The sequence below is a fragment of the Lactuca saligna genome, chromosome 6 (genome assembly GCF_052625555.1).
Source record: "Lactuca saligna cultivar CGN05327 chromosome 6, ASM5262555v1, whole genome shotgun sequence".
Lineage (NCBI taxonomy): Eukaryota > Viridiplantae > Streptophyta > Magnoliopsida > Asterales > Asteraceae > Lactuca > Lactuca saligna.
The window spans coordinates 28,570,834-28,587,517 of NC_136422.1; positions in this window are offsets into that span (position 1 = coordinate 28,570,834).

Here is a 16,684-nt window from a genome sequence, read left to right on the forward strand (position 1 = left end):
TGAATCTCGTTGTGGGTGACTTAGCATTACCCATCAATCTGTTACTCTAACCATACATGAAATCCTAAAATACCATTACTGCTTAAGACACCGAAACTGTCTGAAGCATTGAACTACCTGAAACATTGAACTGCCTAAAATAGTATGTTGCACCCAGGCTGCCTTCCAAAATCCACCGAGACCTCCTTGGCTTTAATTCACTTTTCAGTTATCTGAAACACCAAGTTTCGGCGCGGTTGCGGAGCCAAAAGACTCCCACGTAGTCGCCCACATGATTTCCAAATGAAATCATTTATTGTCAATAGATGTCATTAGTTATCTTTCCACTATGGCTCTAACAACCTCCTGATCCAACCAATTGAGTCCATACGTCGAATCCTGACATCACTAAAATCCAATGCTAAGAGTAACCGCCACACGACCAAGGGTAACCTTATATCACAGACGACCTTAAATGGTCCATTGCTTCCTTGATCCCATGACTGCAGTGATGTTCCTACGGCCTTATCACTGGCTCAAATAGGTCTAATTCGTCTGGGGAATTCCGTAAACCAATATGTGGATTTGCCACGCCCTCACTGTTGCACCCGAACTAATGGGTACTACTGTTCCCTCCACGATCCAACATGCATCCATGTTATTTCTTAAGCTAGTGAATGCTACGGCCACACCCGCAGACTTACAACACTTCTAGCATTATCTTCTAACCTTGTGAATGCTACGGATACACCCGCAGACTTACAACTCTTCTAGCACTATCTGCTAACCTTGTGAATGCTACGACTACACCCACAGAATTACAACACTTCTAGCACTATCTACTAACCTTGTGAATGCTACGGATACACCCACAAACTTACAACACTTCCTACACTATCTAACTGCTAGTGAATGCTATGACTATTCCACGGTATTACAAACTTTCCACGTTGTCTCAATCATTGATTACTAATCCGCGCACATCCAAAGTCGAGCATACACACGACCTAACATCCCAAATTGAACTCATGTCCTGACTGGAATCCCTAATCATATTCCCTAAGGCTTGCTATCAAAAATTTTGAGAACACGATCTCATCAGTGGCAAGTTTTTCCGAACTTCAACTCACACTATCCTCAAACCATACAGCCGCTTGGGCTGTCTTCCTTCCTGACAAGGATGCGAAACATATCCCAGTTTCAAAACTGCTCCTGCTTTTGAATCCCTGGACAATTCTCCCCCACTTAGATTTGACTAAGACTTTACAATACATGAAAATTGAAGAATTCCCAATCCTCACTTTCCAACGATCAATCTGATGAAAACCAGCTTTTACCAACTAGTGCTCCATTACTAGTCAATCCAAATGATCAAACAACTTCTAAGAACCAGATGAACACTTCCCGAATCCATAATTAGGGAAATGTCCTTCTGCTACTCGCTAATAATTCTCGGTATGCAATTAGCATATGACATTTCTCGAAAATATAATTCAAACACAAACAGAGGATAAACAAAGGGTTACACTTACTCAAACCCTTGGGACGAAAGGCTCCACCATGCAATTTCCCGCACCACTGCACTGAAATTGGCCTAAAAGTCATCACATGACATAGCATTGACCGCATCATCACTAAACTCAATACCAACCACTTCCCATCAATCACGTGCCCCATCCTCTAGGAGGCAGGAAGTAAGTCGGACCTTGTCCCTCTCGGGCAACGGCTGGTAAAAAAAGCATTGGAAACATATGCCAACCATATGCTGCTAGCAATAGGGTCCCTAGCCCTATGATAATTTGGAGCTTCACAAGCTCTGAACTCCCGAAGCATCAACGTACGCCCCCCATCATGGTCGCTATTTCAGTGCGGAATGCACTCTGTCTCTCATCACAAATCTATGAAATTCCCTCCCTGATCATACCGAAGATCATAGAAGTCTGTTAAGTGATACTGTGCCTAATCACAAATGGAATGAACTCCCTCATCTGATCATCGAGCTACCCGACTCCAAAATTCAAGCCTGATCCCTCACTGACACCAAAACTGCCATATGGTCTACCACATAGTGTCACCATACTCAGAAATATACCATAACAATCATCAGAATTCTCATCATAACTCAAAGGATCTCACACACTACCAATTCCCTGGGTTCGTCTCAGCCTTCCTTGATTCGAGTACACATCCTCTATTTTTAGTAGTACGGGCCTATACTACCTTTCACATATATCCGTACTTTCATCAAGAACTGCCTTGACTCCACCAAGTCCCTTCTACTACTACTGCTCTCTGCTAATCTCATCCTAGTCTTGCCCTAGGGTAATCACCATCCCATTCTCCGCCATCATTTTCATAAGAAGTCACTATTGTCTCCCCCTAATTAGCTCACGAATACCATTACATATCACTCAGACTAGATAATTCTTTGAATGATAGAGCCTACCCTACAATGGTTGGACTCTAACAAGAGCTGTGAAATAGAGCTAGACCTAACCTGCTGAAATTATTTAGTCCTTGCAATATGTAACTTAACATATCCATTTACTAATTAGTAAATGACAAATAGAACTCCTAAAATCACAAAGCAAAGCATTAAGTAAGCATAATCCAACATATATTAATCATGCCATGATACTGATTAATTTGTACTAGCATGCAGTTCATAACGCTGATACACATATAATAGGCACATAAGGCATCCTTCCTAGATCCTTAGCCCTAATCTAGCATGCAGTTCTCATAAACACATCATAACATAAACTTGTATGGGTAATTTGGGAGTACTTACTTGAGCTCGGTTGATTGCATGTACAACACCATTTTCTCTTTTTCAAAATTATTTTCTCTTTTCAAAATTCTTTTCTTTTTCTCAAAGTTCTTTTATAAAAATGATTTTCTTTTTAAATTATTTAAGAAAAAACCATAATTCATCAAACAAAATAATAAAATCACAAGTTATATATCTCAAACATCATATCAAAAATATTGTATCAAAACATGTGTCAAAATATCAGAGTCTAAACATCCCAGGCTGAAAATTGTGGTGTATGCCATGCAGTCGTCGCAAGCTCTTCCCCTTGCTATTGGAAGTACCAGAAACCAAAATTGAAAACTGTAAGCACGAAGCTTAGTGAGTCTCCCCAAACTACAACATACCATACACATAAACACATAATAGCATACATTGAGCCTTGCCCACTATATTGGTCCCTGCCCAACATCGGACGAATCTGGCATCGGGCCCCGCCCAACATCAGGCCCCACCTAGCATCGGACCGAAGTCTTGTATACATATACATATCAACAAGCATGTAATATAACACATAACATAAACATATAAACTGAACCTTCCTCTGGCGTGCCCCGACATCGGACCGAAATCCGGAATATATAACACGTAGCATATAACTAAACATTCCTTAGGGTTTCCCCGACATCAAACCGAAGTTCGGAACACATAACAATATATGTAAGAATCACAAAGACATCAAGCATAGAAACCTTCATCGGGCTTGCCCCGACATCGGACCGAATTCTGGAACACATAAACATATAAACTACATCGGGCTAACCAAGACATCGAACCTAAGTCCGACATATACTAACATATATAAATAGACTGGCATTGGTGCCTTCGACCCGTTCCTACTGGAGAAAAACTCACCTATCAAGCTGGCTGCTGAAATCTCGCAAATAGATCTCTGGCTGCTTGATGACAGATTCCTGAACCGGCAACATCAAAATAACACCCAATTAATAATTGGGTCCTAACACATATACATAATTCCACGCTTGGGGTAAAAGACTACTTTACCCCTAACTTAGCGTGATTCAACCCAAGGCCCAATCTAAAGGCCTAAAAGTTTAATAATGAACCAAAGCCCAACATATGGCCCTATTTTCGAAATTGGGCCCAAACCTATACATGATCCTGTTGGATAAGGTGTCTAAGTCCATAACTATTTCTGGTATGTACTTGACCCGACCCGACATGGTCCATTTGGGTTGCATGGCACCATGCAATTGGATAGACTAAATGAGAGAAATAACACTTGTGGTTTATTAATATATTATAAGTTCTAATATATTAATAATATTATTTAATTAGTTTGATCAAGAATTAATTTAGAATTAATTAAGTGATCAAAATATAACTAATTAAGTATATGGGTTGATTATGTAAATCATCCATACTTGTATAGTGGGCTAAAAGGCTCCATGGATTATCAAGTTGGGTTCCACCCATAGAATGCTCCATGGGAGTTACAAACCCATGGGTCATGGAAATGAAGAGCCATGACACATTAGGGTTTACATGGTGTAACCCTAGATGTGTCAACACTATATAAGGATCATATTCTCCACCAAAATCGGCTACACATGAACAAGTAAGGGCTAGGCCGATTTTTGCAAGTGTAAGATTCTCTCAAAAGTTTACTCCTTTGCATTTTGTGTTGTGTGAAGCATGTGAGGCATCATACTTGGGGTGCTAGGCTCACAAGGTTTCAAGGATCACAAACAACAAGATAAGTTATTCTATCTTCCATTCAAGTTAAATATTGTTCCCCATGTATGCTAGATAGGAATATAACCTTGGAATTCAACTTTGCATGATAATTAGACAAACATAGATCCAAGGTTATTACGGTTGCATGTACACTTAGGAAGTGTTAGAATGCTCAAAACCCATTAGTCATATCAGAGCCTAGGCTTGTTTGTTGATTTTTTGTGCAAACTATTGAAAAAAAAGTCGTTTTTCTGTTTTCTTCTCGTATGAACTCGCCGAGTCCATGGGGGGACTCGACGAGTCCATGACCAAATGCAAGCTACTCGTCGAGTTTGTTCTTGCGCTCGACGAGTATAGGCTGCAATTTTCAGAATTTCGATTTTAGTTACTGAAAATGGACTAGAAACATTACCCTAAATTGTTTTGGTACTTGAAAACATGTTTTAGATGGTGTAATGTTTATGCTAATCCATTTACAATGACAATTATCAAAATTACAAGTATCTAAGTGTAATTTTTTATTCTTGAAAGTGTTCATATTCATGTTCTTGTTCTTATGATGTTTAGATGATCATAGGAATTATTTTGTAACCTTTATGGTAGTTTAATTCATGATCATAATGTGTTTTAATGGAGTCCATAACTTGTCATCAAGTTATGGAAAACCAAAAGTCATAGTTTTATTAAAGCCATTAAAAGAACACAAGAGTTATAAAAATGAAGAGTCTTTATTTTTTATGTCTCAATTAATTCATAAGCTACAAGAAATGAAAAGTTTTCAAAGTTTTCAAAACTTGCCCTCAAGTTTTGGAAAAAGTAAAGTCTTAATTAAAACTTTAGTTCCAACCCTTAGAATTTTAAAAGTTAAAATTCAACCCTTATACTTTATAATATTATAAGTTAATATATATATATATATATATATATATATATATACACACACACACACACACACACACACATATATATATATATATATATATATATATGTATGTATGTATGTATTTATAAGATCAAGTCGTCTTACCGCTAGTACGCCTCATTCACGAAGTCGGTCTATAAGGGGGGTATAAGGTTGTTGCCTATAAAATGGCAACTTAATGGGTGTCCACTCTCACCCACCGCTTCCTTGATTGGTGGAGGGTCGTTAGCCGAACGGGTAAGACACGGACTAATAAATTCTCATTAAAAGTATGATGAATATTATAAAGTAACTAAATGCTTTATTAAATTCCCAATTTTAGTTACTTTAGGAAAAATGTGAATAAGGTGCTAATCCATGAAATTACACTTTACACTTTGTTTAAGTCATTGGTGGAGCGTGTGTGGTTAACCGGCACACTAACTTGGACTAACAAGGTAGGTAAAGCGTGACTTAAGGTTTATCATAGTATCGGTGGAGCGTGTGTGGTTTACCGGCACATCGATTGAGTGATAAACTTTAATGGTACCAAGTGATTTGCATGGTTACTTCACACCTCGTTTTGTGATCCTCGGTATCCCAGTCACAAAACCTGGAGGGCACACTCCAGATTGAAACATGCCATTGAAAACTTCAATGAATCTCAAAGAATCTAGGAATTTCTAATAACCAATTAAAAACCTAATATCAATATTTCGTTTTTCATGGTGGAAATTGGTGAAATCATTCACCTACCTTTCAAATATGTTATAGCTTGGACTACGGCATACCTCTTCTAAGTTATAATATATTATGATTGGATCCTAACCTTAATATTACATTTGGGTGTTTTATTAAGGACTCTCTTAATATCTAAACTAATCTTGTCCTCTTCATTTAGATGTCTTCAAACAACGCTGCTTCTGGCTCTAATTCTAATAACTCCTTTACCCTTATGAACTTATGTAGGAAAGTCAGTTTTGATGGTTCCAACTTCCATGAATGGATCGGAAACATCAGGATGATTACCTGCTACGAGGATAAAGAATATGTCCTTGATAAGGAGCTTAAGGAGATTGATGAGACCACTGCAACTCCTCAGGAGATCGCTGACTTCCAGGCACATGAAAGGGATGCTACCAAAGTAGCATGCATTATGATGGCCATCATGACAACGGAACTCCAAAAGTCCTATGACGACTTTTACCCTTTTGAAATGCACCAAGATCTGATGGAAAGAGACCATCAAAGTGCACGACAAGAGAGGTATGAAATCATCTGCTCCATCATAACAACCTTGTTGAAGGACGGAGAGTCCGTCACGAGCCACATGCATAAAATGCAAAGGTTATTGAAGCTTAATGTGAACTTCCCTCAGGAGCTTGCAATAGATATCATTTTGCACTCCTTACCATCGTGCTATGATCAATTCCGCATGACATATCACATGAATAAGGAAGAGGTCACACTCAGCAAACTTCAGGGACTTCTTAAGACCGCAGAAACAGGTCTTAAGGGGAATTCGGTTGTTAACACTCCTACTCCAAACTCCGCCCTGGTTTTGGCAATCGGGAAAAGTCGAGGGAAGAAGAGGAAGAGCTCTTCGAAGGGTACCAAGTCTAGGACCCTTGATGACTCCTCTTCAAGTGGAACCAAGAAAGGTTTCGTCACTCCTTCTTCTAACCCAAAAGAGGATGAATGCTTCTATTGCCATGAAAGGTCACATTAGAAGCGGAACTGCCCAAAGTACCAGCAAGATGTGAAGGATGGGAAAGTTAAACCCAACCATGATGGTATTTACACTATCTTATCTAATAACTCACCCCATTCTAACTCTTGGGTCCTTGATACCGGTTGTGGTATTCATATCTATTCTAATTTGTAGGGACTAAGAGGAAGTGAGAATGTGGAGCAAGGAAGAATAAACTGAATCATGGAGAATAGGAAAGCTTTGCCTGTCACCAAGGTTGGAGTTTATACTTTATCGCTAAGTAGTGGGTTTAATTTAGATTTGAATAAATGTTGTTATTCGCCAGAAATGGCAAGAAATATTATTTCCTTTCATGCATTGTATAAACAAGGTTTCACCTTTTCATTTGATAATGAAGTTGGTTTGATTAATGCTTTCTTTAATAATGGTCTTTATTTTAAAGCATTACCTTGTGATGGTGTGTATGAAGCTGTATCTGTGGTTGATAACTTAGGAAATAATGTTTTGTGTATTGATTCTGTTAATGATAATAACTTGGATAAAGCATCATTATGGCATTGTCGTCTTGGACATATAAGCAAGAAACGCATAGGCCAACTCCAAAAAGATGGAGTCTTGGAGTCATTTGACCATAGGTCAAAGATAGTTGCGAATCATGCTTACTTGGAAAAATGACAAAGTTACCCTTCACAGGTTCTTGTGAGAGGGGTGAAGGTTTGTTGGATTTTGTACACATCGATGTGTGTGGGCCCTTCAAACATGCCACAAGGGATGATAATCGTTATTATTTTACTTTTACTGATGATTATAGTAGATATGGATATGTCTACTTAATCAAGCATAAGTCAGAGACTTTCGACAGGTTTAAAGAGTTTAAACAGGAAGTCAAGAATCAATTGGGCAGGAACATTAAGATGCTTCGATCCGATCGAGGTGGTGAGTATCTTAGTTCAGAGTTCCTCGCCTATCTTAGGGAATGTGGGATTGTCTCACAATTGACACCTCCCAGGACACCGCAGTTGAATGGTGTGGCTGAGAGGCGTAATCGAACCTTGTTGGACATGGTTTGTTCCATGATGATTCAAGGTTTGCTACCAATCTCATTTTGGGGGTATGCCTTAAAGATTTCCACCCATTTCCTTAATCTGGTCCCTACAAAGAAAGTTGCCAAAACTCCTCATGAGATGTGGACTGGTAAAGTACCCAAACTAGACCATATCAAGATTTGTGGTTGCAAGGCTTTCGTGAGATGCGAGACTCATGATAAGCTCGAACCTCAAAGCGAGAGGTGTATTTTCATCAGCTACCCACAACAATCCTTTGGTTACCTCTTCTACAGACCTAGTGAAAATGTGGTCTTTGTAGCTAGGAGGGCGTTCTTGAGAGAGAGAGAGAGAGAAAGAGAAAGAGAGAGAGAGAGAGAGAGAGAGAGAGAGAGAGAGAGAGAGAGAGAGAGTTCATAAGCCAAGGAAACAGTGGGAAGCAAGTTGACCTTGAAGAAATTCAAGAGTCAAGCAGTGATGGAACTTCAAACCCTAGCACTCAACTTGAGGAAGAAACTCTTGTTGAGCCAATTGACAAGTCTTTACCTCTGAGGCATTCCACAAGGGTTAGGAATGCACCCGAGAATTACTATAGATTCCATATTACCGTAGAAGGTGATACACTTATCAGTGATGAGACACTGATAGATCTAGATGAACCTAACAGTTACGCGGAATCCATGGCAGACCCTAAGTCAGCCAAGTGGAAAGAGGCAATGGACAACGAGATACAATCCATTTATGACAATCAAGTTTGGAACTTGGTTGAGAATGTACCAGGTTGTAAGATTGTAGGGTGAAAATGGATCTTCAAGAAGAAGACCGACATGGATGGTAATATACACACTTATAAGGCACAACTGGTTGCAAAGGGTTTCTCAAAAACTCCGAGAGTTGATTATGATGAGACCTTTTCTCCGGTGGCCAAGATTAAGTCTATTAGGGTTCTGTTAGCCATAGCTGCATTTCATGACTATGAAATTCGGCAAATAGATGTCAAAACTGCTTTCCTTAATGGAAAGTTGGTTGAGGATGTTTACATGAGTCATCCAGAGGGTTTTGTCAATAAAGAGTACCCTAATAGAGTGTGAAAGCTTGAGAAATCCATTTATAGGTTAAAGCAAGAACCTCACAGATGGAATCTTTGCTTTGATGAGAAAGTCAAAGACTTTGGCTTTTCAAGGAGTGAAGATGAATCGTGTATATATGTCAAGGCTAGTGGGAGTACAGTTAGCTTTTTGTTATTGTATGTGGATGACATACTACTCATAGGAAATGACATCCCAACTCTGCAGGAAGTTAGGTCCTGGCTTGGGAAGTGTTTCTCTATGAAGGACCTAGGACAAGATGCCTATATTCTAGGGATAAGGATCTTCAGAGACCGGAGTAAACGCTAATTGGACTTAGTCAGAGTACCTACTTGGATAAGGTGCTGAAGAGATTCAGCATGCAGGATTCCAAGAAAGGAGAGTTACCCATCCAGAGTAACGCCAGATTGAGTAAGACACAAAGCCCTAGTACTGAGGCTGAGATAGCAGAAATGAGTCGAATACCTCATGCTTCGTCTATAGGACCGATCATGTATGCTATGACATGTACTTGACCTGATGTAGCCTTTGCCTTGAGCATGGTTAGTAGGTATCAGGGGAAACCTGGCAAGGCACACTGGACTGCGGTAAAGAATATCCTCAAGTACCTACGGAGGACTAAGGACTGGGTTCTTACCCTTGGTGGGAGTGAAGACTTGAGAGTTGTAGGGTATAGTGATGCTAGCTTTCAGACTGATAGAGATAATTTCCGCTCTCAGTCAGGTTGGGTCTTTACCCTAAACGGAGGAGCAATTTCTTGGAAGAGTTCCAAGCAAGAGACAGTGGATGATTCAACTTGCAAATCAGAGTATATAGCAGCTAGCGAGGCAGCAAAGGAGGCGATATGGCTGAAGAACTTCATTGACGACCTTGGAGTTGTACCAGCTATTAAGGAGCCAATGGAAATTTTCTGTGATAGTGAAAGTGTTGTTGCCTTAGCCAAGGAACCACATGGGAGATCCAGACACATCGACAGAAAATACCATTTCATCGGACATCGAATAAAAGAAGGACTCCTCTTGGCAAAGAGGGTACAATCGGATGAGAATCCAGCAGGTCCCCTCACGAAGGGACTGACTCGGGTTAAGCATCTCCAGCATGCTCGGAGCATAGGGCTGAAGGATGATATTAGATTTAGTATTTAGATAACCTTGAAATTTGTAAAGTGTAATTGACATTAGATGATGAACAAAAGGTGTTTTATTTGTGAGTAAAGTGTTTCTATCTCTTGTCAATCGTTTACTGTCACACCCCCAAACCAAGGATGGCGGAAATGTCCGGGGGTGGAGGACTTCATGTATAGTATCATAACCACATTTGCAATAGTAATTTAAGCAAACACAACCAACATATATATAATTGAAAGAGTTACATCAGTGTATGAGTTACATGTTTCCAAATCAATTACAATATGTTAACAAAAACATGATATGTTGACGCCTTAATGTCCCATCCTCAAAATGCACTTTGGTACCTGATTAGTGATTTCCTGAGAATACAAGTTGTTTGAAAAAGTGTCAACACAAAGGTTGGTGAGTTCATAAGCTTTTGTTGTCAACTTGATAAAAGTCTTTCTCTTATAAATGTCACGTTTGTTTCAGAAAAATCTGATATTTTCCTTAAAATTTGTGTAATGTAGTCTTATAACCGAAGACCAAAATGTATAAGTAATCTCTCTTACTAATAGAAAATTATATGTGTTTAAATCGACATAAACGCGTTTGAGTTTAATGAAGTTCTCGTAAATTCTTATGTTTGTTAATACTTTCAGTGAGTTTATTATAACCATGCTATGACCTAGTTGGCCTGAAACGACGTTCTTCAGGTGTCGGAACTGTTTATGACATTTGTCACCCCAGACCTGCCGGTCTAACTGTTACATGCAGTTAAGGTGTGGTTTGTCAAACCCAATATAGATCTATATACAACTATCACGCTCTCCCTCCAGGAGACTCAGGTTACAATACAGGACTTAATGGTAAGTGTGAAGCGAATGTCTCACAAAGTCCTTAACGAATTTACATGGAATGTAATGAAAATCCCTTATTGTATAAATGTACAATCTTTGTATGAGTGTGCTATGTAGTGTATCATAAACCATACCTATTATGGTTTATCAAAAACAAGGGTAGTAATGGTAACATACGTAATCCTATTCAACGTAGTTCATTCAATTGTTTGAGTAAAATAGATGTACTTTGATTATAACAATCGTGTTATCCTTTATATTTCATATGTATATCCATATCAAAATCCATTTATTAACTGTTGCACGTTCATATACCAAGATAAAATATCGTTCTTTTGTAATAATACACATTCACATAAGGATATACACTTTGCTCAACATGATCCAAGGTGATAATAATATGTTAGCATTTTTCTGTTTGTAACAGCTTCAATCAATGTTATTAGAAAATTTATAAAAACTTAATAAAAGATCCAAATCAGAATCCTTAAGTTCTGGGAGTTTGGTTAATGAGTCTAGTTTGTTAATAAATTTTTCTATGATTTTTAGTGACCTCCAACTTAAGTGAAAACGTCCATAAACACAGACTGGTCCGGTTTGGTTCTTGAAATGATAGGCAGTTTTGCAAAAATCACCATAAATTATAGATAAATCGTATGGAGATGTGCAAGTAGTCATTTTAAATCTAAGAACTTGAATTACTTGCACTTTGTATAGTTTTGAAAACAAAAATGTTTTAGTTGACCAAAACAGTCTGTGAATGGAGTCCAACTTTTCTGATGTAAGCTGTTAGAAATATTTAGTTGTGTTCTTGATTATTTGACTTGTATTCTCCCCCTTAAAACATAAGAAAATATGAGAATGTAGAGGTATGAACTCACCTTATGTGATTTCAGTAGATGATTGTTGAAAATGGAAGTGATCAACTCAAGAACACTTGAAGATGCCTTGAAGATTTTCGAGAATGTAACATCAAAGTGATGGAGTTTGTGTAAGCAATAGTCAATAATCACAAGGAGGATGAATTATACTTACCAAAAGAAGAATAAAGCTTGAAGATTGGCCTTGGAGTCTTGAAATAGAGAGAAAAAGTTTGAGAGAAAAGTTGTGTTGTATCTTTGGTGAAATGAGAGTAAATGAGAGAAGTGAGGAGAGAGGGTGGGTGTTCCAACCCTAAGGATGTGGGGAGGGCTGGTAAATGAGTGGAAAGGACATTGAAGTAACCTAGGTAAGGTGGGGAGGTGTGGTTGCTCATAGAGTGGGTATGGGGGTGGTTGCTTGTGTCATAAGGTAAAGTAAAGTCAACACTCAACCTTTGTACTTCACCCACTCATTTCTTGGATAAGGTTTGCACCAAAAACGTGGAAATTAATGAATTATGGGGCTTTAATTGATAAAATAAAGTTCTGGGTGAAAATCCCGCGTTAAAACGAAGCCAAAACAAAGTCGGAATCGAAAATCGAAAAGGAAGGCTAAATCTGCGAGACCTCTCGGTCCTGGCCGAGGTTCGTTCCTCCTGAGGCCGGGCGAGAGGCGGAACGAAGCGAAACAGTAAGAGGCAAACCAGCGAGAAGCGATTCAGTTCGGTCCGAAGGCGTCAGAAGCGAAATAGACCGAGATGAACAGGAACTTTGGGTTCGGGCTTGTGCGAGGTTCGGGCCCGAAAAGGGGGTTCGATCGGTGAGGTTCGGTGTGCGAGGTTCGGTCCTGAGAGCATCCTTCAGGTTCGGTCCTCCTAGTCTGGGTTCAGCAGCCTTCGGGTACCAAGAGGGTTCGGTTCTTGCTGCTTTTGGTCCAAGGGGTTCGGCCCTAAGAGGCTTCGGCCCTCTAAAGTGTTTTCGGGTCTTTTAGGGTATTTTACTCGTTCTAACCCCGTTTTAAGCGGTTTTTGACCCGATGAAAGGTCGGAATGACCCGAATGACTTCAAAAAGTTACGAGAACCATTGAGAGATATTTGAGAGAGATTTCAAATAGAAAGAGATAGAGTGAAAACGATTGAGAGAGGTTTCGTTTGTGCCCTTTTTGAGTGTCCGGCTTCGCAATGCAAGGTCCATAAACCCCATTAAGCCGTGTTTTAATGTCTTACACACTCCTGATGAGTGTACATTTGTGTTTTATCGCCTTGGTTCATTGTTTACCGCATTTAAGGCTTAGGAAAAATTCAATCACATGGATTTTTCAAATGATGCTTTCTCATTAAAATAACGGATTGTGTAGTAAATACACAACGTAAACCCTAATACGCAAGAGTTAAATGAGTCGTCCGGTTTGACTTATTGACTTTGTTTGACTTTGACTTGACCTGAATTTGACTATTGTCACATTTACTATATTTCTTTTGTATAATTCAATGAGTGGTAGAACAAACATATGAGTCGAAGTTTATCTGTTCCTTCTTGGATTAGAAGCTGATATCTGGGCCCCTCGATGATTTTGTTTTGACCTATGTACCGGGCCCGGTCAGAACTAAGTTGATGTGTTCAATTATGTTCTTTGTCAAACAAATCGAAAATCGAGAAACAAACTTCTGGACAATAAGTAAGACATTGTTCCATGTATTTGTCCGGCTGATATCTCGAATAGAGGATTATATGATCACTTATCTTAAATGTCATATCATCATCTTCTCAGTTCCGAGAAAACTTGAAAGAGCTACGATTGTTGATCGGTTCCTGAAGTCATACTTGTAGTTATAGTTATTAGACTTATCCAAGTGGGAGACTGTTGGATAAGGTGTCTAAGTCCATAACTATTTCTGGTATGTACTTGACCCGACCCGGAATGGTCCATTTGGGTTGCATGGCACCATGCAATTGGATAGACTAAATGAGAGAAATAACACTTGTGGTTTATTAATATATTATAAGTTCTAATATATTAATAATATTATTTAATTAGTTTGATCAAGAATTAATTTAGAATTAATTAAGTGATCAAAAGATAACTAATTAAATATATGGGTTGATTATGTAAATCATCCATACTTATATAGTGGGCTAAAAGGCTCCATGGATTATCAAGTTGGGTTCCACCCATAGGATGCTCCATGGATGCTCCGTGGGAGTTACAAACCCATAGGTCATGGAAATGAAGAGCCATGACACATTAGGGTTTACATGGTGTAACCCTAGATGTGTCAACACTATATAATGATCATATTCTCCACCAAAATCGGCTACACACGAACAAGTGAGGGCTAGGCCGATTTTTGCAAGTGTAAGATTCTCTCAAAAGTTTACTCCTTTGCATTTGGTGTTGTGTGAAGCATTAGAGGCATCACACTTGGGGTGCTAGGCTCACAAGGTTTCAAGGATCACAAGCAACAACAAGGTAAGTTATTTTATCTTCCATTCAAGTTAAATATTGTTCCCCATGTATGCTAGATAGGAATATAACCTTGGAATTCAACTTTGCATGATAACTAGACAAACATATATTCAAGGTTATTAGGGTTGAATGTACACTTAGGAAGTGTTAGAATGCTCAAAACCCATCATATCTTACACTAAGGCACAACCATTTAGTCTTGGTCTAACACTTGGTATTCCAATGGTACAACATCTGATAATCCTCAAGGCCCAATTATGGCCCATTTTTCTAAACCGGGCCCAAACCCTTACATGGGCCTTACCCTAAATCCCATCCATATATTCTTAGTCCATCTGATTGTTCTTGGATGGCCCATCAATAGCCCAATCACCAAAGCCCAATAGAAAGGATCAACTCGGAGCCCAAGTAAAATTAGGGTTTTCACATAAAATGATGATTAGGGTTAAGTGTTTCCCACTTAACCCATTAAGGACTTAATCCATTAAATCTATCAATCTATTGGGTCGATCATGTAGTGTGGTCAGCTTAATACATAATCCCAATCCGATCATCTAGAAATGCGGGTCTCGACAATCCAAAACCCATATATCTAAAATTAAGGTTTTCTAAACCCTAATTAGGGTTTCCAACCCAGTTAGGCCCAAAAGATAAGTCTTTAGATTAATTAGGTTTTCATTAGGCCAACTAGTGTTTCATAAGTCGGGCACCACCCACTACCACCTCGGGTAGTGGTGGTCAACGACGGCTCACGGCGGTGGCCACTACCTCATAGTGATGGTTATGGTTCTATTCCAAATATGAACAAGCTTCACAAAAGCAACTAAACACAAGAAAAAGCACACCGACACCCAACACGGCGGCTGTGGCGGCGGAAGGCGGCAACCACTATCTCAGGATGTTGGTTATGAGTTTTCTTTGATTCTTCTAGTCACTAATTACAATTACATAATGCAATAACTTGAAATAACCAATACACAATAAGATAAACACACCTACATAACCACCCTTGTAGTGACCGGCGGTGGTAGAAGGTAGCAGCCACCAACTCACGGTGATGGCGGTGGCTTTTCTTGCAAATTCCGGCCAAACGTCCCCACACAGAACACATGCTCGTAACAGAAATACACACACATTTTGTTTGCAAAAAGGACCCAACCACCCACCTGGAGGTGTACGGCGGCGACAGTAGCACAAAACAACAGCAACAACGGCGCTTACGGTATTTCACAGCGGCAACAAGAGGCTACCATCCGACAATAGCTTTGTCTTTAAGGGGTATGGGCAGCAGCGGTGGCCGACGATGTAACTGCAGAAGGAATATGACGGCAGCTGATCCTACTGGAATGACATCCTAATTTAGGTTTTCATCCTCGGCTACATCGGAATGGCGATAACGAAGTTATCTAGGCTTCCCAACCGTGGTGGTGACGTTTGGGTGGCAACGTAGTGGGTGGCGGATGGGAACTTCAAGTGGAGTTTGAAGAAGGACAAGAAAAAGGATGGAGGAAGTTCGACGATGAGGTCTTTATTATACTAATTAATGTACATGTTGTAACATCCCGGTGATGAGGTCTTTGGTCCAAACATCAGAAGTTTGGCATACAACGCTAGACGTTCTATGATGGACGCCAGTCATTTTCACGCAGAGACCAACACCATATTTAAAGAACATTATGGCCTCAAAACCCTTCACCACTCTAGCCTCCATCCACATTTCGAAAATCCTAAGTGTGTATGAGAGTTTGAAGCTTTGGTTCATCTTTTTTGTATCATTTAGTGTTCTTGATAAGAGAAGGAAGATCTTTGGAGTATTGTGGTTGCTCTCTGTGTTGTGGATATGGACTCTTGACATCTTGGAGCATCATTTTGAGGTATAAAGTTCAGATATTGATGTCTCATTTGTTAGAGCTTGATTAGGGCTAGCTTATGTTTTTTTTGGTCCTAAAGACTTGATATTTGTGAGTTTGGAATGCTCCAGAGGTTTGGATTATCCTTTCAATCATAAAAGTGATTCTAGAATCATAAAAATGCAATCTTGGGTCTTTATAATCTTCCATGTAAGAGTTTTGGAGCTTTATAGTTGATTTTGAGTTAGGAACTTGGTGTTGGGATCATTGTAGCCATGCATCGGCATACGTTTTGCAACTTTATG